Source organism: Corvus kubaryi, unplaced genomic scaffold, assembly GCF_017639235.1.
Source record: "Corvus kubaryi isolate FWS band 111438036 unplaced genomic scaffold, C.kubaryi_AGA036_p1.0 37256, whole genome shotgun sequence".
Classification (NCBI taxonomy): Eukaryota; Metazoa; Chordata; class Aves; order Passeriformes; family Corvidae; genus Corvus; species Corvus kubaryi.
The window spans coordinates 8,230,209-8,257,390 of NW_024581076.1; the positions used below are offsets into that span (position 1 = coordinate 8,230,209).

Below are 27,182 nucleotides of genomic sequence, written 5' to 3' on the forward strand. Positions count from 1 at the left end.
TTTGATGGGGCAAAAAAAAATCATGAGATAAAATTGACATGCTCCAGGCCTTTGTCACAAGAAACCAGTTGGTACTGCGTGAGGAACAGGGACAACTGGTGATATCTTCAACAGTCACAACAGATGGCAGAAACAGGGTGATTTGAATGGAAAGCAAATACTATCTCCTTTTTCCCCCCTGTAAAACAGCCTTACACTAGAACATTATTCTTCAGAATCAGTTGACAGGAACAAATGAGAATCTTTCACTGGAACTATGTGTCGATAATAGCATGAAAACAAATGTAAAGATGTCTGAAAGGTACTCAAAGCAGTTTCATTTATCTACTTATGATGGGTATTAAAATCATCATAATTTTCTGATAACAGTTCTGGGAAATGGTATACTCTTAAAGTATGTGAAGTAAGTCTCCTGCAACATGGAAGGAATGTCTTTATATCATAGAATAGAATCACAGAATGGTTTGGGTTGGAAGGGATCTTAAAGATTATCCAGTTCCAACCCCCTGCCACAGGCAGGGACACATTCCACTACATGACATTGCTCAAAGTCCCATCCAGCCTGGCTTTGAACACCAGTACATCCCAAAAGAGTTAGGGATCATACAGTAGTCTATTGCAGGTAATCATACTGTAGTTAGGGGTTGCTATCTGCATAGGGATATGTGCAGATACAGGCAGTAATCTGAGTTTCAGTAACTAATGTGGAAATGGCTGTGGCTGTGACTGTGCTGCCCATGTAATCGTTAGGAGCAGCAAGCACAGTGCTGTGGGAAGACGTGTGCACTGTCTTTACTTGTTACTAACATAGTTTTAGTGAGTGACACCAGAACACTTAACCCACATGACTTTACTTGGAGAGGAATCTTCAAAGAGTTTATGAAATCACAAGAGCTAACAACTGATACAAAATTCTCTATTTCAGAACATATTTATTTGGAAATATACTTTAAACTTTCATCTGATGTGTTCTCTATGCTGATAATTTATATTCAAGAACTCCTTTGGGCTGAGAAACGCTTGCCTTATTGTGGAAAGTTTAGTAAGAGGTACTGAAACTAGATTTTGAATTGTTAGTAGAGCAGCTAAAAATGGAAAACTTTAATTTTCTTTCTCCTGCATTGTTTAGTATTTCATTTTAAGTAATATTTTAAAAAAATCTATGAGGATCAAATGTTTAATTGAATTATTATGATTCTGTATGAAAATTACATTTATGATACTTATGAACATTACAATGCTCTCAGATGCTAATCCAACCGAAAATATTAAAGTAGGCATAGTTAAAATGCTTTTGTGTCCAGGGAATAGCAGGATTCCATTTCCTGTAGGTAGACACAAGTGAGTTCACTGCTACAAACTCAGCAAAATAATAACTTTTTTTTCACAGTAGTTGAATCTTAAAATATTCACTATTCAGTTGAAAAATTAAGTAATTTTGGTGATACTGCAGGTTAACACTTAAGTGCTAAGTCTGACTTGTTATAAGCAAGACAATTTTCATTACTTTCCAGTTTTAAGTAGTACTATTGAGTTTTGCTAAGCAGTGTTGAAATTTCAGCAGCTGTGTCTACTCATCTTAAAATCATGTAAATGAGCTAGCTTCTGTTCCAAACCCCTTCAGTTCTTAAGGAAAGTGGAGACTTCTCTAAGCTTACAACCATTGGTAGTAGCAAGTACTTTCCATCTATCCTCTGAAATATTGGACATCAGGCTATATTTTGATGCGACACTCCTGTTGCTCTCTGTTCTGTGCTTAACTCCTGCAGATTGTTTTCATTGTCTCCACTCTTTCTCAGTCCCTTTTTCTTGTTTGCTTCTGTCATCTTTTTCCTTGGTTTCTTTTTTTGCATGTTGTTCCTATGTCTTCATGTCTCTTACCTCCTATAAAGCAATCTTATCACTTCTCTTTAGTATAGATGACACTTCCTTTCTTCCTGAGCATAATCCAACTGAATTTTGAAAGTCCGGTGAAAAGCTGTCTGGCCTCATTTCATAGCAAAATTCCGTAGTGAGCTCCAGGAACTGGAAGGAGAAAGCACAGAGGAAGTTTTGATTAACTTAGCAAAAGATTTCTCATTAGGCAGTTCCAGGAGGTCATCACAGGTTAGTTTTAGGTAAAATACAGGGAAAACATCGTTATTATTATATGAGTTTTCTTGAGCTTCACCTTACTGATGAGTCTTTAGTGGTTTTAGTGTCTATAGGCTTTCTCATCACATTTGTCATAAGAAACCATGAGGTTCATTCTAATGAGTTTGATAGTTCTAATTTTTTTGTAAGTGTTCTCCATTGTCATTATTGAATGATTGTCTTTCCCACTAAAAGATCTTTGGACTTTTACCATTACAGAAGTGTCTATTCAAACGAGAGAACATTTTCCTCACCTGTGCTTCTTCACAGAATTAAACCAATATAATTAAAGCTGTGCTACTGGTGACTTTGTGTTCTTGAATAGCTCAGCTTTGTCTCTGGAAGTAACAATGCCATTTTGTGCTATTAGGAATGCCTCTGGATATTTGCCTTACATTCTCATAGCAAATTTAATACATATTTTATGTAACTAGAGTAATGTCTTAGTGAGAAGTGGTACTCCAGTTATTTGTCTAATTTTATAATAAAACCGTAATTATGGTTTTATACTTATTCTGTAAATAACAGACTAAATAGGGCCTAACTTTCCAAGTGAATAAATCTCATAGCTTCTTTAGTGACAGGAGACACATCCCATGCCAGGTAACCTTTTGTTCAGAGGCAGAAAGTATAGCCTTACTTAGAGGTGTCAGACTATATTGCAATCATGTAAGAATCCAATTATCTTTTTTAACTATTCCTACTTTTTTTTTATTTTTTTTATGACCAGCCATGCTGAAATTGTAATGAGAATTCTCAGGCTTACCTCACCAGATAGATGGCAGAATGAACATTTTTATAACGGGAATAAAAGCTGTTGTGTTTTATCACAAGGCCTTCCTATTATCTTATTTCACTTTTGTAAGGTAAGTAAACATTACCTCAGAAGAAACTTCAAGGAACACCCCTGTTTTTGTTATGTGTATACATAAAAATCCATATGTATAGCCTTTTTTTGTATTACATTTGCATATTTACTTCTCAGCTAGACTTGCTGATACATTCTGATTATGTAATATTTCCTGGCTACACAAATCGCTTTTTCACATTTTCATTAAACCTGAGTTCATAGCAATGTTAAGGTCATCATGTTTTTGTAACATAAGCATGGGAGCACCTTATCAAAACTCCTTGTTGCTAAAGCAGCTTGACCTTGCATTTAATTTACTAATCAAAAATACCATATCTTTGTTTTCCTTTTTAAGTAACAAACAAGGTCACAGTAACTGGACAAGGGGAGAGCACTTAGCAAACTGCTTGGGCCTAAACTTCCCCCTAAGATTGCTGAAAATAAAATCTTTAGAGTAATTCTTAAAAACTCTTTTTTCCCACCCTAGAAATATTAGGCTTACTCTGTATTCATTATAGACTTTCTACAGTGAATACAGAGTAATTTGGACTGTGCTACTCCAAATAGTTTGAAGTGAGCTGCTGCTCTCAAAAACAATTGATTAGCCCTACTCCTGAACTCTTCCTAAAGATCTTCATGGGCCAGTAGGGAAAGGCTGTGGATCATTCTGTGATGGCTGTCCAGTGCCAGTCACTATTTTTTTCTAAAGATTTATGGATTCTGCTTTGGCATGAGATTGTATTTGCCACTGTGACAAGAAGTAGGCTATCTGGTCCTTTGGAAATCAGCTCACTGAAAATGTGCCACCACCAGAAGGGCTTCATCCTGTATAGTCCTTGTTCCTTGGTTTCTGTCCCAAGGATCCTGAGAAATAAAGTACCAGAAGTGGATTGGCCTGCTATTGCTGTTAAAGTTAGTTAATCCTGGCCCTGAAAATTCTCTGCAAAAGGTGGTAGCTGAGAGAAGGCTAAATCTGAAGTGAATTGTTATGTGCTGCTAATGCACTCTACAAGAAATTTTAAAAGCAGGTATCTAACACGTTGCATAGGCAAAAAGACAAATTCTGTTTTGAAGTTCACTGAAAGTCAATCTTATAACAAATCCTATGGATTTGTAAGTATTGGATGTTTGGAATATTACAATTCTTAAAATGTCACACCTATTTAAAGTACTGTGAGTACTTTACATAGGATACATACATAGGTAATAATGGAGATCATAAACATTAGCAGGTGTCAAGGACATGTTAAATGCTATGGAAGTTGTCCTTCTAAGAGGGGAATTTGTGATCACATGCCCAAGCTGTCATCCTGAAAAATTATAGATCACAGCCAAATGAATGTAAATTTTTTCATACCTGATGTGTTTTGACAGACTGTGTTCAGGATTTTACGTTGAGAATTTACATTGTATGTCTGGGCTGTGTTTCTTAAAGTTCTTGAAAGATTTAAAAAGAATTACAATTTACCTGCTGCAAACTGAGTAAAAACAAGCTAAGTAAAATCTAATTCTTCTTAAATTATAAAATAGGAAATATTCTTTGTAACATTGAACCTTATGTATACAAACTTATAAAATGCGTAAGACCAAATACAGTCTACCTTTTCACAACAACTAGCAAGGTATCCCTTTTCTGAAGTGTACTTCTTATTGGGAATATTTTGGGAGGCATTTACCTGTACTAAATATGACCTACTATGCAATAGGTCTTTAAAATAATTTATGACTTGCTGTATAGTGCATATACAGTTAATGTAAAATAGTGCAGTGGCTATAAATTTAACAAGTCCAAAATTCTTTCTCCAGAGTAGAAGCAAAGGAGTTGTTTGAGAGTACTGTATTTTATTGAATGTAACTTGGAAAAAGCTATAGATGACCTAGCCACATTTTTGATTATAGACTAAAGAAAGGGACAGGGAAGTGGGAAACCAAATTCAGAAAGTTACTAGCTATGGAAGCATACTACTTCACCTTACAAGAGAATGCCTAAACAGCCAGACTGTAGATTAATATTAAATAGGTTCAGTCTCAAGCCAGTCTGTTCATGCTGGATTGTTCTGTAGCAAAGAATATTAGATTCAGATATAAGATGGAATAATAACAAAGGACATTGTAGTATAATCAGAAAAAGACTTCAGAGAGAAATATGTCCACTGACTACGTCTGTTCCTTGAGATGATTAGTGGGTACTGGCTCACGTCTGCTTTTCCCAAGCCTGATACTCTTCAGAAAGGTAAGTTGCATCCCAGCTGCATATAAGCAGGAGTGTAGATGGTGTGGCAGCTACTTCAGAAGAGTTTAGATTTTCACAGCATAGTCTTCTTTATTCTTGAACTGCTTTATCTCTTGAATGTGTTGTGCTGTTTATACAAGCCATTGGTTTGTGGTAATTCCCTAGATGTGACGTTGCTGTAACTTCACCATTGGTGAAGCTGTGATCCCAGAGTGTTTATATAAAGTTGTCCTGGTTTATGGAATACAACTTCATGAGCTAACATGAAATGTTGTAGTTTGGCATCTGTGATCATATTATAGTACAAAGTTTGAAAGAAACTGCTGTCTTGTGAAGGATGATTCTCTTTGCCTGTTCGCTTTCATCAAGTGTTAGGCCTCACTACACAGAACGTTGGCTCAGAAAATTGAACTCAGTTGTCCTATTGAGTTCAGAACAGGATTGGGTCTAGAATTTTTCTGATTAGCGCCTGGGATATCTGACACCTGCTCTTCCATTTTCTGGGCACTTGTCCTTATTGAATAGGAGAATGATACTTCTCTTTAAAGTGTGCAAAGCCCCAGCTTATACCTGAGGAATGACTGCAGCCTGAGCAAAATCTGAGTCTTTTCATACTTGCAGAAAATGTAACTGAAAATCATCCATATTGAAAATAACCAAGTTTATAGGGAATATGTTCAAGGGGAGGTCCCATTTATCTTGGTGTAGTTTATGGGGTCTATTTATATTGCTTTCCTCTACGTAATGTTTATAACTGGCAATTGCAGTGCATAACTGTCTACAGAGATTTGTGGACAGCCAAGGAACATTTTTGGATTCCTTGACTAGTTCTACCAGCTGAATGTATATTGTGTAGGTCAGACAGGTTCTGATGATGTCTATAGTGTTCTTAACCTATCCTGAGATGCCATCTGTATCAGTCCCAGAGAGTTAGTCTGCACTGCGATGGTTCCACTCAAACCCTGCTCCCTAATACAAGTAACAACTATTCTAACAGAACCCAGTACAGGAACAACAGCTCAGTCTTGAACTCTTGCAGGTAGAAATGAATTATGTGTTTGCTCCCCTTAACATAAAAAAGAAGACTCAGAGAGGTGTTTGAGGTGCTGATATCTCCAGTGCTGTATTTATGATAAATTTTGGAAATACCTCAGCTCCATCTTGCCTAAAAGTCTGTCTTGGACAGTAGCTCACAACAAATGCCTAGGAAAGAATGTAAGGACAGGAAACATCATCTTTCAGTGATATTTCCCAGAATATTCTCCTACTCTCTGCATATTTCAAGAATTATCAGAGCCACTTGTCATGCCTTTGTATATGAGTTTTAGACAGATTTCCAGGAATCTATCTGCTTTACTTTTCCAATCTGGCAAAGTTCTTAGCATGTGGACTGTCTAGAGGCATCATTGCACTTGATCTGTTTACTCTTTGCCCTGAAATAATTCTGTACTGTGACATGTTTTCGGTAATTTTGTATTCTAGGAAGTCCTTATGGAAACAGTGAAGGAAGTCAGGGCCAGTCCTTTTCTCCCTCCTTGCCCTGGACCTAGAATTAAGTCAAAGAATCCTTAGGCCTGGTAAATTTCCTACCATCCCTTGGAAGTCAAGCTGTAATTCAGTCTCAAGTCATTTACCAAGTATCTTCCTGTTAGATGGACTAGCATATGGACACTGGACACTGTCCAGCCATGGTCTGAAATGTGATCAGAGTCGGTGGAGGCAATAATACCAAATATTTTGGTAGCTGGACTCTGTTTCCCAGGCTTGACATCTTGAAGCACATGTAGTGAAAGAAAAATGCTGCAGTTTTCTGTGTGGATATTTAGGCTGGAGTCTTTCCGTTGCAGATCACGCATAAAAATAAGATAACCTGCATACCAACTGGTGGTAGATGATTGTCTCTATTCCTGATAGTGATGGCAGGAGCCAGATTTGGGTGGTTGGGAGGAGAGGGTTTGGGATTGGGTTTTTGTTTTCATTGGATTTTTTTGTTGGTTTTTTCCCTGAAACTCTGCGTGAAGGAAGAAAAGAGAATTAAAGAACTGGCTGCTGTCTTCTGCATAAGAGGTACTGGTCTAAAAGCTGTTTTCGTAGTTTACTTTGAGTAAATCAAAAAATTGTGTTGTTGTAGATGGTGGATCTAGAAGGTACCTAAAAGAAAGAAATGGAGAGAACACCTCTATATGTATGTATTACTCAAATGGATATAATGGATATTCACTAGTCTTTTCTTTACTTCTGCTAAAGAATTGCTTCTTATAGAAGATGTGTGGGTTTAGAAGGAATTGAGAATATGATGAAAATCACTGTCTCTTTTTTTCCCCCTTTTTTTTGGTGCCTAAATCACCATGCATAGGTTGCCAGAACAGATTTCAGAATTCCTTGCACTGGTTCATTAAATAGGTAAATTAACCTTACCTGAATTAAGTAGCATGCTCCTTTACATTAATAATTCTAATTACATGTTTTTTCAATTCTATGAAATTTTGTTTGGTCTGGCAGCCTCTTCTACCTTTCTGTAAGCTGCAAGCTGCAAGCTGCTTTTTCTTTGTATACTCTCTTTGTATTTTAGTGTGCATCTATCGCATGTAAACCTGAACATTTAAGCTCTTATTTGACTTAGAAATATCTGACTAGTTTCTAACGCTTTAAAAGTAATCTTTCTATCAAAAGTTGACAGTTTTCAACTTCCATTTTAATACTGCTACCCCTTTGATAGTTGTACTTTAATTTTCAGAAGATTGGATGCTAAACTAAAAGCTTCTTTGCATTCTGTCAGTCTTCAGCATTGTGGCTTATAATTTTGGTTCTTTGATGCATCTGAAAGTTTTAGATGCAGCTTTTTTGACATTGATTTTGTTGTTCTTGTTTCTGAGAAGTTAAAAAATTAGATGAATTTTTAAGCTTCTGAAGTATGTGTCATGAAGGCAAAGCATGTGTGAAAAGAACCGGGTAAAGCAAATCATTGTATACTTTTGACTTGGAATATGGCTAGATATTTTTGTTTTCAAATTTTAGATCAGTCTTTTGAGCAATTCCAGTTTTAAATTTCATTCTATCTGCATGACATCATGTGTTCCTGCACATGGAGAATTACATCAGTAAAATTCTCTCGTTGATTCCTCAGATATCCTCAGGATGCTTTCAAGATATTCCCTAACCAGAAATTTAAGAAACTAAGCAGCTGTGGCACAATCAGTAGGGTTGTGAAGGGATAAACAGATGGCTGAAACTTGGAAAACAGAGAGTAAAAATACGTGCTAAATTTTTGCAGTGGAGAAACATTGTCTCTGTAGATCTGCAACAGTTCTGTGCTGAGACCCATCCACATAACACGGATCTTGCACAATGCACATCACGTGTCTTTTCTGTGATAGCACGTGTCAAAAGGGCTGTGTTGGGGTTTGGAGCTTTGATATTTGAAAAGAAGTTAGAAATAGGATCAATTGAAAAGCTTCAGAAGGACCTTCTGATTCTGAGTGATGAGACAGTAGAATGGCAAATCCAGGTCATGGAAATGTAAGGTATGTCAGAATACACTAGAACAGAATACTTCAGTCAGAAGGGACTTTCTTCGATCATCTAGTCCACCTGCCATGTTGTCCTGTTGAAAGATGGAAAGTCCCTCAGTATGTTTCCTTGTTGCTTTCCTTATTGCATCAAAATACCATTAAAGTTACTCTAGGGAGAGTCACCCTTTGGTGTTCTTTGTTGGCCTTAAGCTTCTGAAGCTAGCTCTGTATTGTTATGTGCTCAACATAAAAAAAGGATGTTCTTTCTTTGCCTTTGCATGTGTAAGCCTTACAAAAAGTGTCCCAAACTCTTCATTTTCACAGTGGCAAGTGGGTTCTGTTGTTTCAGTGTAGCAATTTGTCCTCACCTGTCATATGTGGTGGTGCTTTTGGAACCAGTTCTGATACTAGCATATGGTACCAGCCCATGGCGGGAACTAGATGATCGTTAAGGTCCTTTCCAACCCAAGCCAACCCTTTGTAGGATTTTACTGGTACTTAGTGACCTGAATACCTTTAACATCTCACCTCAGTCATCTTGCTGTAAAGCCACATATCAAGCACAGCACCATTTTCAAAGTCTACAGCTGTGTTTTCAGTTCACCATTGTTTATTTGGAGGTTGGGTGGTGCCATGCCATCAGCTGTTAGAATACTTATGTGAGCCCATCAAAGAATGTGGGATAGAAAAGGCAAGTTTTTTCTATGCATTCTCTGCATCTAAGGAACTGATCGAAAGTGTCAGTGGTACAAAAATGGCAAGTGGGTATGTTCTGTCTTGTGCAATGTTAGTGGGGCAGGTATTGGAGCATTTCTCCTATGGACACTGGAAGGGAAAACTTCATTTTTTTGTCATTAGGATAAATTCGCACTTTGTTAAAATGTACTTGTGAATTATCCGAGGAAGGAGTACCATTACTGGTTAGGATAATTTTCCCCCTTGGTTTTGAAAGCTGCATTCATGAAAAGGGGCTTCAAAATGCAGCTAAGCAAGAATATCAGGATAAATAAGGGATTGGAGATAAAATAGCTCTTTCAGTTGAGAAGCTGTGGAAGATGTTGGATGGCGTTAACAACAACATCAGAGACAAGCTTTGTTTCTCTTCCTAGCTACAATGTGTGGTGTTTCTGAATGCTGATAGGAGAATTCCCATATGTAATCTGAATTAGAGTTTTGCAGACAGGAGCTTGATGAAAAGAGAGTTTATTTTTGTGGCTTGAATTAAGTCCCGTGGTAAAAAGCTGTACGGTCATCCACTTTAGTGACAGGTGCAGAGTAGATAGTGAATATTTTGGTTTTATGCAACACTTTTTGCATTTTTTTGTAAATTAATTGAAGCAGCTGGAGAGTAAATAGACATGAGAAAATTTTATCTCAAATGGAGTTCAACAGCTACTCATCAAATCAAGTTCTAACATGGAAAGTAAAATATTTATAGACAGTGGAAGACAACTTATTATTTACAATCTGGGAAATTTTGATGCACTCACTTTTTAGAAAAAGCTTTTCTAGGAAATTAAATATCTTCCCAAAGGGACTGTTTGTTTTCTGGTTATTAAAAAAATAATGTCATATTGTAGCTGTGTATGATCCTGATGTTTCTTTAATTGTTCTTATATTGGGACTTAGATTCTAGCCCCATGCTGAGTGGCTATTAAGGCAGTAAGAGAACTCCGGCAAGGGGATTGATACGGTACACCAGGACTTCATTTTTTTCCCCTAAGCTTTTCTGGAACTTCTAGAGACACCTTCTTCTACTTTATAGGTTGACTGCAGTTTGTTTTTCCAGGCACATTCACAGTTTTCTCCGTTTGGGCCCTCTTTAAGTATGTGGGTGTGAGATTCTATGATTGTCTCACAGCCATAAAATCCTTTTCTGCTTTCACCTTGATTTCATATTACTAAAGAAAACGGAAAATGCAGCAAATATTCTGTAGCTGCTGAATTCTCTGCATTGCTATAGTTTTAGTTATTTATGAAAAATTTTAGTTTCTGTAAATGTTTCAAAGCATCTAATTTGTAAAACTTACTTTTGGAGACTATTTTAGTGTAAATTATCAGTGTCTCTATAAACATACCTCTTTATAAAATCAATACCCTCCTTTTAAATATTATGTAATTTATTAAGCAAAACACTGAGATTTTCATGTAGTTTTTACAAAAAAATCTATTATTCCTGATCATTAGCCCAGATTAACACAAATACACCAGGCAGACTTTTGTTAATTTCATTCTCAAAATTATACTTTACATTTTTGTTATTAGAGTTACTCTTGATAAGAATTATCCCAACAGTTCTGTAGAAGTCAGGATTTTCTAATGACTGCAAGCATTGTTCCTTAAATTCTGTCTTTCCTCTTAAGATTGAATCTTTGTTTCACAGTGCTTAAAAAGAAGCAAGACAAAGGCATCCATCTTCAATCAAACTTACAGCTATCTCCAAAGGCACATCACTGGGGTCGAGTCAACTCCCTGAAAAAGTTACACTATTCATACTCAGAAAAGCATTGGTTTGTGGAAATGTATGTTTTCTCACAAGGATGCTTGCTGTTTATGGATCCTTGCTAAAGCAGGTGAAATCAAGAGCTGTAATGAATTGCATAGGATTGGCTTAGGAATGAGGAGTGAGAATTGTTAGTACTTGACATCATTACAGATGCTGCATTGCAATCTGCTGAAAACTGGGAAGCATCCTTCAGAGATAGCCAGCTGTCAATAGTGCTGCTTCTGCACCAAGCACATCAAATACGTATCTCAAAGTTTGAAACTGTTAGTGGTTCTGAGAGAGTGACACAGAACCTTCACTGCATTGCTAATTGATAATTACTCTTTCAATAAGAAAAAAAAAAAAACCTCATATCTCGTTTATGCTTAGTTATCTTTTGGGAATGCAAAGTACGTATAAGGTCACTTTAGTTGATAAGAAATTGACACTCCATTAGTTACAATGGATCCATCTGTTTGGCTTGCTATTTTTTACCTCATCTTGCTAATCGGGGCCTTTGCCCTCCTCTGGATCTGTTCCCTGGGCCTACACAGAACAAACAGTTGATTTTATGTGGTATTTCTAGTAAAAACTTTTGAAAAAAGATACTTTAAGGTACTTATGTTTTTCATAGAGGAATATAAGTAAGCATATAAATTTTACTGTTTACTAAGCATGGAAGAGGGACTATGAATCTGTCTTTTCTTGTCATACTTAATTTTGTAATTTTGGAATATGCCATTTAAAAATTTATATAGCCCAAAATATTTTCTATTAGTGATGTTGGGGATTTTTTAATTATAAATGAGTGTACAACACTCATATAAATATGAATTAGGTTGACATATTTTCTCCATTTTTTTGTAACCATAAAATAATTAACAAATGCAAATTACCTGGTTATCTGTACTGCTATAAGAAGAAGATTTAAAGTGGAGCTATTGGACAGTATATAGACCATGTACAAGTCGTTGTTTAGAATGTTGATGATTGCTGGAAAAGAAAGCAAGCTACCTAAGGTATAGACTTACTACAAGAATATGCTTCAAGTAGAAATAATGGTACAAAACAAAGCCCAATCTATTCTTTTGCAGTGAAAGACAAGTGAAGACTTCTCTTGCAGTGAAGACGAGACTTGCAATACATGAGGCTATAAAATGCTACTTGAGCAAAGAGATAGAATTTAATGTAGAAGAATCTCTTCATCTCTTGGCTTGTTCTGCAGAGGTTACATTGTATGATTAGAAGGGTGTACTAATTTCCTATCATCTTGGGGAGGGTGCTGCTGGAAAATGTTCAGTGAGTACAGTTTTGTTGCTCACAGAGGTAGTCTTTTATATTTTAAGGGCCATTCTCCTTAACCTGTATGTAGCTTGCACATTAAGCATCAAGAGCAGAAATGGTATCTTCCTACAGCAGATTGACTACTAAACCAGCAGCCTGGAAATGCTCCTTCTTTGTTCAGGGTCTGTCCTTTGTGGGTTTTCCTCCATTAGTTTCTCCCAGAGTAAGGTCAAACTTTCCTACAGTACTTCACAAGCTGCTCATCCTGGTCTCTCAATGCATGGCCTTTACATGAAGCATTGTTACAATCTGCCTGTAGGATTGAACAACTTCCCTAGCAACAGTGCAAACGCATTTTCATTCATCTCCTTCCAGTTTCTGAATGTGTAACCTGAAGGTGAGTCATTGTCTTTTTCACAGTCACTTGGGTATCCATATCACTGCAGGAGGAGTATTTCTATGTGCTGTTGGATGCTAAATATCACAAATGCAACACTCAGTGTCTATCTTCCCTGACTTTCCAGTCTTCAGCTAACAAGATATCCAGGAAAGCTGTCATGAAAATCAGTATGGCTGGAGGCAACTTCTCTTCTAGCCTCAGGTGTCAAAAGTGCCAATCCCTCCTTGATTCAGTCTTAAAAATGTAAGGAGAACACAAATATCCAAAAATATAGCTTCTCTTCCTGTGCCATTCTCAGGAGAAAATCTGAATATAGTCTTGACCAGACCTTTACTCCCCAGACTATTTCAGTAGCAAACAAAACTGCCATCCTTTCCACTTGCTCGGTCCTGTGGCAAGCAGTAGAGAATTGTGGGGGAATTTTGAGAGATACCTGTAAGTATTTTCACATGCACCCGCAAATGTATTGGACTATATGTCTGTTTTTAAAATGCAGCTTCATTAATTTTTTTCATCTTTTGGGGATATGTTATAGAAGACAGACAAGGAGTATTAAATGGTATAAGAAATAAGAACTACTAGCTATTGATAGCAAAGCAAGATGCCCTTGACTTAAGAAAAATCTTAAAATCTAAGCATGTCAAGCAAAGTTAATGAGGAAAGAGAAGTACATCAAGTGTCTACTAGAACTTGCCTGAGAATATAAAAATAAAGTGGTCTGGTATTGATGGCTTTGCCAAGCCCAGAATCAGATTTTAAGGTTCCTATGAGGCAGGTAAAATCAGTTAATTATAAAGTCTAACAATGACGATTAAAGAGAAAGAGCCCCAAAGATACGTGCACATTCTGAAAATCTGAAAGGCTTGGCACTGACTACTTGTATGTTGCTGGTTATTCTTTAAGGCCTCTTCCTATCGATATTCTTGGAAATATCAAGGACGCTTCCGTAGAAAATGCTAGAAAAAGTACAGATAGCTCTAAGTCATGGTTAAACTGGATATGCAGCTAGTTATACTGTGCATAAAAAGGTCCATTCAGTTTTGTGCAATAGCTGACTAGACCAATGCACTTTTAGCCTGGTTTTGGTGCTTATCTGCTGGATTAATACACCGTAACAGAATAGGTGTGATGACCCACCCTTAAGGGGAAGTGTGGGTCATCACAGTAGGTTGGAGATGGTCAGACACCTTTTCCTTAGGAAATGGACAGTGAATTTCTGGAAGTTGTTTTCTGCTGGAGGGGCTGATCTGTGCCTTGGCTTTGTGTTTAGCCCTGCAGCCGTTTTCTAGCAGTCGATGGACTGGGTGTTTGACTGCACAGCTGAAAATTGTGTCGTTTATTCAGACAGTAAATGAGGTGATCATACCAACTAGGATGTAGCTGTTGTCACTTCAGCTGATGCAAAGCCAATAGAGTGTGAGAAGTAAAGATGTGACATTAAATGTTGTGAGTAAATAACAGGGAAAAAGGCTTTTAACCATACCTTCTGGTTATGGTTAAAATGAACGTATTCCCTACTAGTCAATTACTTTGACTAGTAATTATGAAACTACTATGAATCACAAGTTCACTAGAGGGAAAACTTGGGCATTTGTTGATAATGTTTCTTACTAAAATCAAACAAATTGTCTCCTGTTTTGCACAACTAGAGCAGCTGAGTAGAGCCTACTTCAGTTTGTTGTCCATTTCCATACTAGTTGGTTATTCTTTATTTTTTTTCATATTTGTCAGAATGGGATGTCAAATTATAATAAACATTGCTCCAGATAGCACTACTATTATTTCTTGTTTAAACTGATACAATTATTTATTTTACAAGTTATAGTCAAACTTTGCTTAATAAGTTGGAATGTCATATTCTTAAAGACTGCCAAAATTTATCAATTTACATCTGTCGATTTTAAGTCAACACTTTTACTATGGTTACTCTGCTTGCTGTGGTTGCCTACAGCTCAGCCTCGAGGATAACCCTTCAAAATACTAGATAATACACTATTCCCATAGTTAATTTGCTCATTTCAATCTAACAGGAAATAGCTTATAGTCTGTTCCCTGGTTGATTATTGTTTCTTCTGTATTGAAAGGGCGCCACTTAACATTTGCCAGCTTATGCCAGATGGCAAGTTCCTAATTAAATTCACTTCTCATGTGCCTAATTTTTCTACTTGCATTTTGGCAAAGCAAAAATCTCAGTAGGGCCAACAAATAGTTGGGGTATACTAACAATATTATTATTGTTATTTTTCAGTCTTTCTTATTAATAGTAGTTCAAAAAAGATCTTATGGATCAAGAGCTGTGACTTCACCTTTGGTGCCAAGGCTCTGCTTCAGTACAAGTTCAGAATGTCAAACCAGATTCTTAAAAATTATTTTCTCTACACTTCTACTGTTGCTCTTTAGAGGCTGTTTGATTTTTTCTACAGAAAGCAGGAGCACAAATGCCTGTTTCGTTATTGTGGTTGATAAGAAAAATAACTTGTCCTTTTTTTGCTTCCTTTCCACTGGCCTTCTTTTTGTCTTCTTAAAACATTAGAAGAGGTAAAATCTCCTGAGCTGAATGTTAAGCTTGCTTTTTCTGCCCGATGAGGACAATCACCTTGATCCAGAAAAGTGACTCTGAATTAAGTACTTCAGTCTTGCACTCTAAAATATGGTTCAGTACAGATTCTTCATGGAGAGATCTTGGGAAATCATCAATTGAATTGTATTTTTTGATGCGTAGAGGGTTCACGCTGGCTGGATGCCCAGCACCTACAAGACGCACTCTATCACTCCTCTTCCCAGCTGGTCAGGGGAGAGGAAATACGGTGAAGGTTTCGTGGGTTGAGATAAGGACCAAGAAAGAACACTCGCCAAGTATTGTCATGGGGAAAACAGACTTGATGTGGGGATATTAATTGAATTTATTGCTAACAAAATCAGAGCAGGATAATGAGAAGTAAAAACAAATTTTAAAAACACCTTCCCCTACCTCTCCCTCTTTCTCATCTCTGCCTCCTCCTCCCTAGCAGTGCAGGGAGACGGGAATGAGGGTTACAGTCATTTCATCACACATTGTTATTGTTATTATTCTCAGCCAGAAGAGTCTCTCCTGCTCCAGTGTGGGGTCCCTCCCACAGGAGATGGTTCTCCCTGAACTTCTCCAGCATGAGGCCATCCCATGGGCAACAGTTCTTCGCAAGCTGCTGCAATGTGGGTCGCTCTTCCACAGGGTGCAGCCCTTCAGGCACAGCCTGCTCCAACAAGGGTCCCCCACAGGGTCACAAGTCCTACCAGGAAACCTGCTCCAGTGTGGGCTCGTTCTCTCCATGGGTCTGCAGGTCCCTGCCAGGAGCCTGCTCAAGCATGGGCTTCCCATGGGGTCACAGCCTCCTCTCAGGCCTCCACCCGCTCCAGGGTGGGCTCTTCCATGGGCTGTAGGTGGATTTCTGCACCCCTGTGGATCTCCTGGGGCTGCAGGGGCACAGCTGCTTCATCACAGTCTGCACCAGGGGCTGCAGAGGAATCTCAGCTCTGGCGCCTGGAGCACCTCCTCTGCCACCTTCTCCATTAACCTTGGGATCTGCAGCGCTGTCCCTCTCACATGTTCTCACCCTGCTCTTCTCTGGCTGCAATTATATCTTTTTAAAATTCTTCTTAAATATGTTATCTCAGAGGCGTTACCACCATTTCTGATCAGCCCAGCCTTGACCAGCGGTGTGTCCACCTTTGGAGCTGACAGGGATTGGCTCTGCTGGACATGGGGGAAGCTTCTGGAAGCTTCTCACAGAAGCCACCCCTGTAGCCCCCTACTATCAAAATGTGGCCATGTAAACCCAATATGTAACTGTGTTTCGTTAACCAAAGATTACTCATGCCTTCAAGGTGAGAAGTTCTCTCTGTGAGCTGTTTTGCAGGGTTGACTCTGTACCTGTCAATGTGTTAACTATTTCTTGGGAATTTAAAAGTGAGGGACTCAGTTCCACAGTCAAAAATAGAAATCCTATAAAATACTGTATACTTCTAGTTTCTAGAATAATAGCTAATATATCTGTAGTCCAGGCTGTTTTACTCTGTAGCACTAAAAACGCTTTTTATTGTGCCTTTTCTCACTCTCCACCCCATTTTTGGCATTTTAAAATGCTAGGGTGCTTTTTTCCCTGGCATTCTTTTAGTGAATCATAGGGTGTAGTATGATTTTGATTGCAAAATTAATAGTAATCTACTTCAGAACAGCTTTACAATGGGAACTTGTAAAAGGAAAAATCATCAATCATTCAGCGATTTGTAGCATAGTTTTAAAGGAAAGGTAAAGTACTTTGGGAGTGTTGCCTTTCCTTGGCTACCAAAAAAACCACAGGAGATAATCAGTATTGGATAAAAGCTTTTCCTATACTGACTACAAGACATTAATTCATTCAGCTGATTTCAGAGAGCACATAATGGTTGTATTATGTTGTATTATGGTGTATGTGCAAATTATGGAAGAACAGTGTTTCCCTTTGTCTATTAGCAAGTTCATTCTACAACATAGGAGGGTATGGCCTAACCTGGGGGCTCTTAGTTCTTCCTACTTGATGTGTTCTATTTATAAGACTGACTGTATCAGGTAAGACCTCTGAAGGAATCAGAGAAGATTGTCATTCCTTAGAGGCATATAAAAATACTCTAAAAAAGACAATTTTAGAATCCACAAAATTATCAAGGAGTAAAAAAGCAGGAAGAAGCACAATGAGGGTCTAAGAGCCTGCAGCTCCAGAGGAACAGTTAAGAGGAGAAATTGCTCCTTTGACTTGCAGAGCTGCAAGTCAAATTTCACAGGCGATAAAATGGCAACCTCCTTGATATTGGAGGGAACTTCAGAGTTTTTGAAATAAAATTACTGAGGAGGGAACGGACATCAGGTCTGAAAGAAAGGGTTTTTTGAGCAAAGAAAAACAGACAGGCAATTACTTGTTCATAAGCTTTCTTCTATTTACATTCTGTCTTACCTGGCTGCTTCCAGGTTCTCTATTTAAATTTTTTTTTTTTAAATTATATTATAATCTTGAGACTTACTGTGAGGAGCTCACCGTAAAGGAAACTTTTAAGCAAATTCACTTCAAAGTTCTGTTTTATATGTGTAAATATAAACATAAATTGTCTAGAAATAGATCATGTAAACTCATGTAACTTTCTTATACAGCTGAAGCCTTCATTATTCCTGATTCCTTTTTACATTGACTATTCATCAGAATGTGTGAACAGAAGTCATGTAAAATGAAAAAAATTCCAACTTATTTTGTCTAGATTAGTGCTAAATAAAATTTAGGATATAAATTATGCATATACTAGTTTTGCTCATACACTGATTTATGCTAACACCCTCATTTCACTTGTATCAAGATTTAATTAGGTAAATGACTGCATATTAGCTAAAACATACCTTTGGATTAACTCCCTTTTCAATTCTATGTATTTTCTTCTGTTAGCTTTCATGTGTTAGTTTTATAGGGTTGTTTTTTGCAAGTACTTTTGGTATTTTGTAAGCTGAACCTATGCAACAAAAGAATTTAAAGAAGTTCTCTTCAGGTCTCATAACAAATTGTTAAGAATGTATTCACTTACTTATACTTAACAGCCAGTCTTAGTTAATCTCTTTGAGCATAAATGCTGGTCTGTAGTATGACCATCCTACAATAACTTTCCTCTCTTTTTTAACAGGGAAGAAGCACTGTTTTAATACTGTAGCTTTACATTATTAAATAGTTTTCCATCTTTTTATCACTTTTATTGAAGATTGGAGTTTTAAGAAAATTAAACTAATGCATATTCCCTCTATGGAATTAATTTAATAGTCAGTTGCTCCAAATATAAAATTACGATCCAGTAAATTCTGGGCATTGGGTCTGTCAGGGCATGAGTTCTGGGACAATGGTTCCTGTTATAGTGTCCAGGCCAGAGCACTGTAATTTTCATATTTTCACTTCTCTTCTTCTAAATCTTTTGAAACTGGAAATATTTTTCTTGTGTGCCTTAACTTTCTTTTTTTTCTTTCTGGAAAGGTGCATGGTGGTACTGAATGAGAAAACTAGTCTAGCTAATTAAGTAGACACGGAATAACTGGATTTAAACAGAATTTTATATGCTTTATATGCTTTTGTTTCAAATGCAAATTAGATAAATGCTTAATTTCTCAGAATTAAATATATACTATATTACTGAAATACAGCATTTAATAATAAAATAGAATGGTGGACTTTTATATCTCTCGATCACCAGTACTTCTGCTCTGTCAGTGAGTAGGGAAGGAAGCAAGAAGAATGAAAGTAGATAAAAGAAATAGGAAGAAAGCAAAGGAGAGTGTTAAGCTCATCGTACTCTTTAGGGTTTGTCTCCGTACAAGCCATTATGCAATATGAGAATATGGGTACAGAGGCAGTGCTTTCAAGATCTAATAAACCTGTTCTACCATGGAGGGACAGTCATTCAGTTTTCTGTTTCATACAGCCACCCGTACTGGATGACACCCATGTGTTTGCTTGAATCCTCAGAATTCAGATATCCGAAGGCATAATATCCCAAGGCATAATAGACCATCCTGCTCTGGACATTTAATGCATTTGAGGTTTTGCTTTTGTTTTTAGTAAAGGCCAGATGATGTAAGAGGAAATGTTATAACCAGAGAACATGAAATGTGGTTCTCTGTTGATTGTCAGTACTGTTGGCATGTGTTGTAGAAGTGATAGAGTAAATACTCTATTCTGCCTGTCACAGAGGGCTTGCAGATGGAGCTCTGAGTAGGTGCACAATGAATCATATCCTAAAATAAAAATCTCAATGCACAAAATAGCACACTTATTAAAAAGTGCTTTGCTCCACCCTCCTGTCCAGAATATTAGAGAATTTCATATAAACAAAAGTATGGATTTCTGTATGCTTTGTTAAGTATACCAAAGAAAAAAACATTTATGGTATTCTTCTTGAGAAAAAACTAATAATTAACTTCCTCAAGCTAACAGTATTTGCATTTCATGCCTAGGAGAATGCTTGAATTATACCAACAATGCAACAGGACAAGATCATTACAAATCTGCTTGGACATTTAGTGTTTGGTGGGGTTTTTTGCTCCTTGATACTAAGTTAGGCAACATTTTCTGCTTTTAACGTAGTGCTATATAGCAAGGTCCCTCCCTTGTGTCTTCCAGTCTGCATAAGCTGCAGACTCCAAATTAATCTTTTCAGCTGGACTCTTTGAAAGGGTCTACAAACATGAGCTTTCCTGTTTGCTCTTAGAAGATAAATTTCTCCTGACTTACCTATATTCCAGGGCAGCTGTCAGGCTCATCTTTGCACAGAGTGCAGTGTTGAGCACAGAGTACACATGCAGCTTGTCACTTGTTTCACTTCTTAATTTCTTTAAAGGTTCATGCAGAATTAAACTCACAGAAATTAAATTGTTTTAAATCAGATTGTGTGAAGATGCAATCCAAGCAGAAGATATAATTTAACACATCCTCCCCCCCTAAAAAACCTTAGCTAGCCCTCTGTGAAACAGTTGTTTCAACTCTGTGAGCAGTTTGAAACTGATCTATGTAAATTAATTTTGTGTCTACATTAACTAGAAAAGAGATTGAGTAGAGCTGGTGAACAATAAGTGAAAAAGATTCCTTTTCTGGAGCCACTGAGTGTATTGGGGAGGAAAGGTGACAGAATGTGTCAAAAAGTGGGATAGAGAAAAGGCGTGTGGCAGCAAGGAACAAAAGCCTAGCAGCTGAAGCAGCGATTGAGATACTGTTAGGATGATCAGGCAATAGACCCACAGCCAGCTGTTCGTGCTCACAGATGAAAAAGTTCCTAGAAACCAGACCTGCTGTGCACTGACCCACAGGGCAGTTGGATACCTACAAGTTCCTTTGTTTTCGTATTGTCTCGCATAGTAATTTTCAGGTTTTTCTCTTTTGGTTTATTATTTTTCCTTCTCTAACAAAACATAAATATTCTGAGTTTCAAAGCTGTTTTGAGCCTCCTTATAGATCTCACGTAATTAAATGGTCTAAGCAGATCTCCCTTAAAGCCTTATGTTTGTGAGTCACGTGTTTATTTTAAAAGGTTCCTATTGGAGCCTTTTCCACTTTGTAACTCCTTAAAACACCTGCATATTTATAGCTTTAACTGGTGTAAGAGTAACTTTCAAATGTTTCTCTCTATTTATATGGGAAAGTTATAACCCTCTTTTGGCTCACTGTTTTGCTCAGGTTTAGAAGATTACATCCCATTTTAATATTCACCATAGCCCTATTCTTAGGAAGAGATAAGGTCTCAATCTATCAATAAATGACCAGCTATCCTATCTCTTACAAATTTAAAAAGCACATCAAACATAGCCAATTCAAAATGCTCTGGAGGGAAATACTAGAAAAATTCTTTTCACCAGTTCTTGCTTAATATCACATTGGAACCTCTAACATGGTGGGAAGTCAAGAGAACTGGAAAAATCGGTTTTGAAAAGCTGATTTTTCTGTGGCATCTTTATTCAAGCTCATGGGTAACTAAAATGCCCAAGAACAAGAACAGAGGATACTTGGACATTTCCCCTCTGTTATTGGGAGTCCAGAGATGTCTAGTAAATAATTACTTTTTATATTTTCTAACCATTATTAAAAGTATCCTGCACTGTAGTTGTTTTGAGAATTTGGTTACTTTCTGATTTTGCATTCATACTTTATTCCCCGAAGTTTCTGCCATTTTATACTTAAATTTGCTTTTGCTACACTACTCCACCTTTCTGAGCCTTTACCAAGGTATCTTTTAATATTTCATATGTCAAAATTCCTGTTTCATAGAATCTTTTAGGTTTAAAAAGATCTCTGATATCATCTGGAGTTACACATCTGTACAACCTACTTTTAGTTATTTTTACTGTTTTCCACATAATCACAGTATTTCAGATAAATTCCACTTCCTATACAGGCTAGAATATTCTTGCTTCCTAAATACCCTTCGCTTACCAAATCCTTATCACCACTTAAATAGCCTTTGCTTTCTGCTGCTTATCACAGTGTTTAAGCATCTCACAGACTTGAAAAATAACTGACATGACAAAACGTCTTCTATGTCCTTTCTATTTAGATGAATTCCTTAAACTGATACCTGATAGTGTCTTCTCCAAAACTGTGTTGTTTTGTACTTTGAGGAATACACATTTTTGAAATCTTATAGGGATACAGCAAACTTCTGTTAAAAAAAGTAGAATTGGTTAAAATAGCAGAATATTAAAACCATAATTTCTGTATTTTTTACCATTGTTTTTTCCTGATGTAAGTTTGCAAGTGCTTCTAGTTAGTCAGGTGCTCGTATGGGTGGACTCTGAAAATGCGAAAGATAAATATGCTTGCTCAGTTACCTTTTCAGGACTAAGTCTTCAGCCATTGACTTCCAAAATCCCGTTGAAAAGGAGGTTGGCAGTTTTGGGGTGAGGAATGGATATCAGCATTCTTGGACTGTGAAGAAAATTACTTGAGGGAAAGAAAGATTAAGATTTTGTACAAAGGCAGTGTAAGCCCATAATTGAAGTTATTGTTAATTATACTAATGGATTCTAATCTTATAGTTGCAACAGAAGTATTTTTATTATTTTGCATGTAGATTTTTGACTGATGTTTATTTCTCATGTACTGTAAACTCTGCTGTCATGAGCATTTGCAGTCCAAACAGCTGTTGGGTGTCCAGTGTTTCCATTGTGTTCTGCAGTCTTAAGCTCAGTGAATTTTGGTCTGTCAATTGTACAATGTTGTCAGTTAAAGTAGGGAAGGCTATTTGTGAATATATCTTATTTTTTCTCCATGCTCAAGGAAAATTTTGCTTTCTCTTTCCCTTCTTTGCATTTAAATAGGAGGACAGCTGCCTTCAGATGGTACAGAACTCACTGACAGTTGCTCTTGCTTCAGTCCTACTTCATGAGAACTTCAGAAGTTACTAACTGAGGTATTTATTTGTTCTTTTCGTTTTTTCAAGTTTTTACTTTGCAGAAATCAGTTATGTAGAAGAGCAAGACAAAGCATATCATGCATGTAGAGCAGTGAAGAGAAATCGTATATGGAAAATAGTGCAAAGTTCTGTCATAAGGAGAGATACTGGGTGATAGGATCTAATCTTTCAGTAGCTAGGCACTATGTTAGTCAGTCTTTTCTATCTGTTGAGAAATCGAATAGCTACAAGTATGTCAAAAGAAAACCTGTTAAAATACAGTTAAAAACATTGGGGTTTTGAAGGTCATGTACCCAGTTTTATCTGATCCTCTGATTTTCTCCAAGAATGGGGAAAAGATTTTCCAGAAACTCCCTAGGCACGAATACCCAATTACCTAAATAATGACTAAATAATGAACCTTTCAAAACTGTCCATCATTTATAGATTTCTTCCTCTAATACTTAAAAGGAATTTCAGTTGAGGAAAAGCTTTGGTGTTAACACAACATACAAATGCTTTCCTCACACTTTATCTTTCATACAACCCTGAGATTAAATATAAAATCTGTTTTAAAGGTATTGATAAATATTTTGTTATTGGACATATTTGTCATTTTTGGCAGATACCAGTGAATTAATTTCTTTACATAGAAAAGAACTCCGTTTGTATAAGTAAACAGAATCTGATGATCGAAGGATTAATGGCCACAGAATTCATGAAGGGAAAAAAGCGTCTTGTAAGCCTGTGATCAGCTGGATTTGTGTCAGTCCTAAATTTATGATCTGCAGCTGTTAAATGTCTGATAGGCGCTTCGTCTTCTAAAGCGTGATGACAGTGTGAGCACATGGCTGAAAACAAGGAAATGTGCTTTGAGAAATGAAATTGTCCAAACAAGGATGATGATTGCAGTGCTTCACATAGCACAAACTTTTGTTCTGGAAATCTTGCAAATGTATGCTGTAATGCTTTTTAAATTGTGGAAAGCTACTAGCACAGATTCTCACATATCTCAGGTTGAACAGGAAGTCTGCTGGTCGATGTTTGTGCAGGCAGACTAATGTAAGCAGTTCCAGTCTGGAATTCTTTTTCTGCATTTGAGAACTCAAAGCTTTAATGGTACTGGGGAAAAAAAAAAAAAAAAAAAAAAAAAAAAAAAAAAATGTCTTATAACTTCTACAATGTCATCTGAAAGTATGTAATACATGCAATTTTTTTTTTTTTTATATAGCTCTTAGTATTTACATGCATCTATGCATATATATGCATCTGTGTTTTAGATACAAGGATAGGCTTAGCTTTTTGGAAAGATTGGTAATTGTTAGTATAGTTCTTGTATAAAATTTTTATGTGCTATTATAGGTATATTACAATATCTGTATTTCCTTGTTTAAAGAGACTTTTTATATGCAACCCAGTCTAGATTATAGCTAGAATAATGTTAGCATTAAAATGAAAAGTTTTCAGAAAATGGACTCTTAAAATTCAGTCGGGATGTTACATATGGATTCAGAAAAGAAAGCAGAAGGCTTTTGGTTTCTAATTTTGCATTGCATGCTGCTAGCAGCTAACTCTGATAATAGTTTTTATGTGCAGGTTCTATGGAGTGCTCACATTCTCAGATTTTAATAAAGGACTTTGCATTATGTGACATGTTGGGCGTTTTAGTGCACGTTATGGACTGGTTGTGTCTTACAGTGGGGCAGTTCATTTCTGGAGTCAGTACACAACCATTTTAGCAGTAGAATTAACCGCTTATGTCACAGATTATAATTAGCTGTGTCTGTGTGCCAGAGCAACAGGATGGAATGCAAAGCACAGCCAAACATGTGAATGAATTTTCTTCCAGTGATATTTGGCCAGGCCTAAAATATCTTCCACTCCAGATCTGAAAGTAGTGGAAAAGTTAGACAATTCTCTCTTGGAAAGAGACTGGTTGTAGTTTATTCAGAAGTCCACATTGTTTCAAATCTCCAAGGTGAGTAACAATTTTTAAAATTTATTTTTATATCTTTATTAAAATGTTAGCGTCTTAACAATTGAGTTCTTTTTGTTTGTTCTTTACTTAATACATGGTTGTATTGAGCTTCTCCCCGTCTAAGTTTCTGTGCAACATTTCAGACTGATTTTGTCCTTATTGAAGGATCATTTTGATGCTTGTGTGATTTGTTTTAGGGCCTAAATTATGTGTTCATTTTTAATTGCAAGTTTAATTTTAGATTCAGATAGTTTATTTATACTTGTTTTTACAATTAAATGTAGTATTAAGTTACATAGTTTAAACCTGCACTTCTGTAGTATTAAAAAGCTAACTCGGTAATTTTTAAGTCTTTTACAGTATCATCTTACTGTACTTGCATAAATATCTGATTTGGAGTAGTAAACCTCTGATGCTTGTAGCTATAGATTTCTCTCAGTTTATTTATCACATACCAACTTTTAACAAAAGTTAAATTTAGTCAAGAATGGATCCACAGTTCTGCTGAGCACTTCTCTTTGGCTTGATTGTGTGATAAAAACCTCCCGCCTGAGGAATTGTCACCAAAATTCTTTCTAACTTCTGTGAAGCATACTTGAATTAATACGGGGCATATAATTATGTGTGTACAGAACTCCTTTTGAAAGTTTGTAACCCCCTTGAATTCAAATACGTTTTCTCTTGGATAATTTCACTTCCTGAAAGAAAATTACAAACTAGGTATCAGTGGATTATTGACTCATTATCAAATGACTTATTGGATGATACTTGGTGTCTCGCCACCAGCGGGGGCTTGCACTGCATACTTAATCACGAATCTGAATGAGCACATAAGTGCCTAAAACAGGATATTGCCAAAGTGTAGGAATGTGATTTTAGTGCATCAACACCAGTCAACTGGGCTCTTTTACAGAGATACGGGTGTTTTTACTATATCTGTCTTAAATCTCCTCCTGCTTGAGGAGGAGGTGAATCATGTCCTAGAAGTGTCTGTCTATCTCCATTTTCTGTGGAGGGGGCCTAGGTAAGTATGGCTGATGTTATCTGTGTTTGGAGAGATGAATTTTGCCCTGCACAGCCACTTCCAAATGAGTAATCCATTTGTGTGAACTGCAGGAACTTTGTGCCATAATGTTCTGAAAGTTAGCTGTAAGTTAAGATTTTGGAAGTTTTGTCTGTGATACAGAGTCACAAATGATGCCACTTTGGCTGAGATGGACTGCTATTTATCTTCTAAACAAATGTGCTGTTAGATACACCCCTCCTTTCCATTATGTAATGAAGAAAAAATGGTCCTAGAATACCACCAAAGGATAAGAACAACTGCGTGGAGTTAAATTAAATATAAAAGGGTCTAAATTAAGCCTACCATTAGAGGGAACCACTTAAAATCTCTTTTCTAAACCTCTATACTTTTGCTGACAGCATGCAGCTCTTTCCTGGTTGAAAGCTCAGTGGTTTAAAGCATGTTATATTTTGAGTTTTATTCATAAACATAAGGCTTCAGTAACAATATGAAGAGACAATATTCATGCTTACTGTAATAGGTTTGTAATTGTACATATAATATATGTAATAGATAAGTGTGATTATATTTAGTATTGAGAAGGCGAATGCAGAATGTTTTAAGTGAAGGCGTTGTGAAGGAACAGCTGAAGGAATGATAGCCATTTCTTACAAACCCAAGCCTCTGTCAACAGGCACATAAAGCTGGGTGTCCAGAGATCCTCTTGCTTGAATAGCCTTGTGAGATTTTTTTCCTTCCTGTGGAAAGTAATGCCTTGTACATGAGATACAAATCCCAGGTCCTAACCTCTTGCTGTTTTTAATTATTTTCATGACTTGGAATTAAGTAAGCTGGATTTCCTGTGGACTCATTTCTCAGAGTTGATTGTCTTACATGTTCAACAAGCAGTGACTGAAGGATTTTTGTAACAGAGACATTTACAAGGTCTTTCTCTCACATCAGTCTTCTGATATTTAATAAGGTCTTCATGCCCATTGGGGTCCCGTAGTAAAGACATAAATGGTTCTTATTTTCTCTGTTATTTACAGAAAGTTTGTAGGAATGTAGTATTGGAAGCCTCTGCTTGTCTGCTGAATTTGCTTGAAATTGGCTAAGAAACTCAAAAGCTATTGAAGGAGGTAGGCAAAATGAATGGGAGACAGATGATTTAGACATTGACATACAGTTTGGTTGCTTTTTTATTTATTAAACAAGGCTAAAAGTATCATGCCAGTTTGGATAACAGGTTAATTCAATATCCTGGTCAAATTTTCAGCTCGGGTAATAGTATTCTCACTGTTTAATTCATCTTAGCTTTGGCTACCTGGGCCAGTCTTCTCATTAAACCTTTCTGTATATCTGCCAAAAGCTGTT

The 27,182-nt window shown here is 36.8% G+C and overlaps 1 protein-coding gene across 6 annotated transcripts in view; it reads left to right on the forward strand.

The window, feature by feature from the left end:
- The window catches only part of SGCG (sarcoglycan gamma), a 110,657-nt gene that overhangs the window by 9,146 nt on the left and 74,329 nt on the right, over positions 1-27,182 (forward strand). For 2 of the 6 annotated variants that reach the window (XM_042023966.1, XM_042023968.1), the window contains exons 2-3: positions 22,751-22,842; positions 24,619-24,802. The gene's annotated coding sequence lies outside the window, so the exon portion shown is untranslated. Of the gene's footprint in view, positions 1-7,237; positions 7,284-22,750; positions 22,843-24,618; positions 24,803-27,182 lie in introns of all 6 variants that reach the window. The other 4 variants (XM_042023969.1, XM_042023965.1, XM_042023967.1 and 1 more) reach the window with 3 other exon arrangements.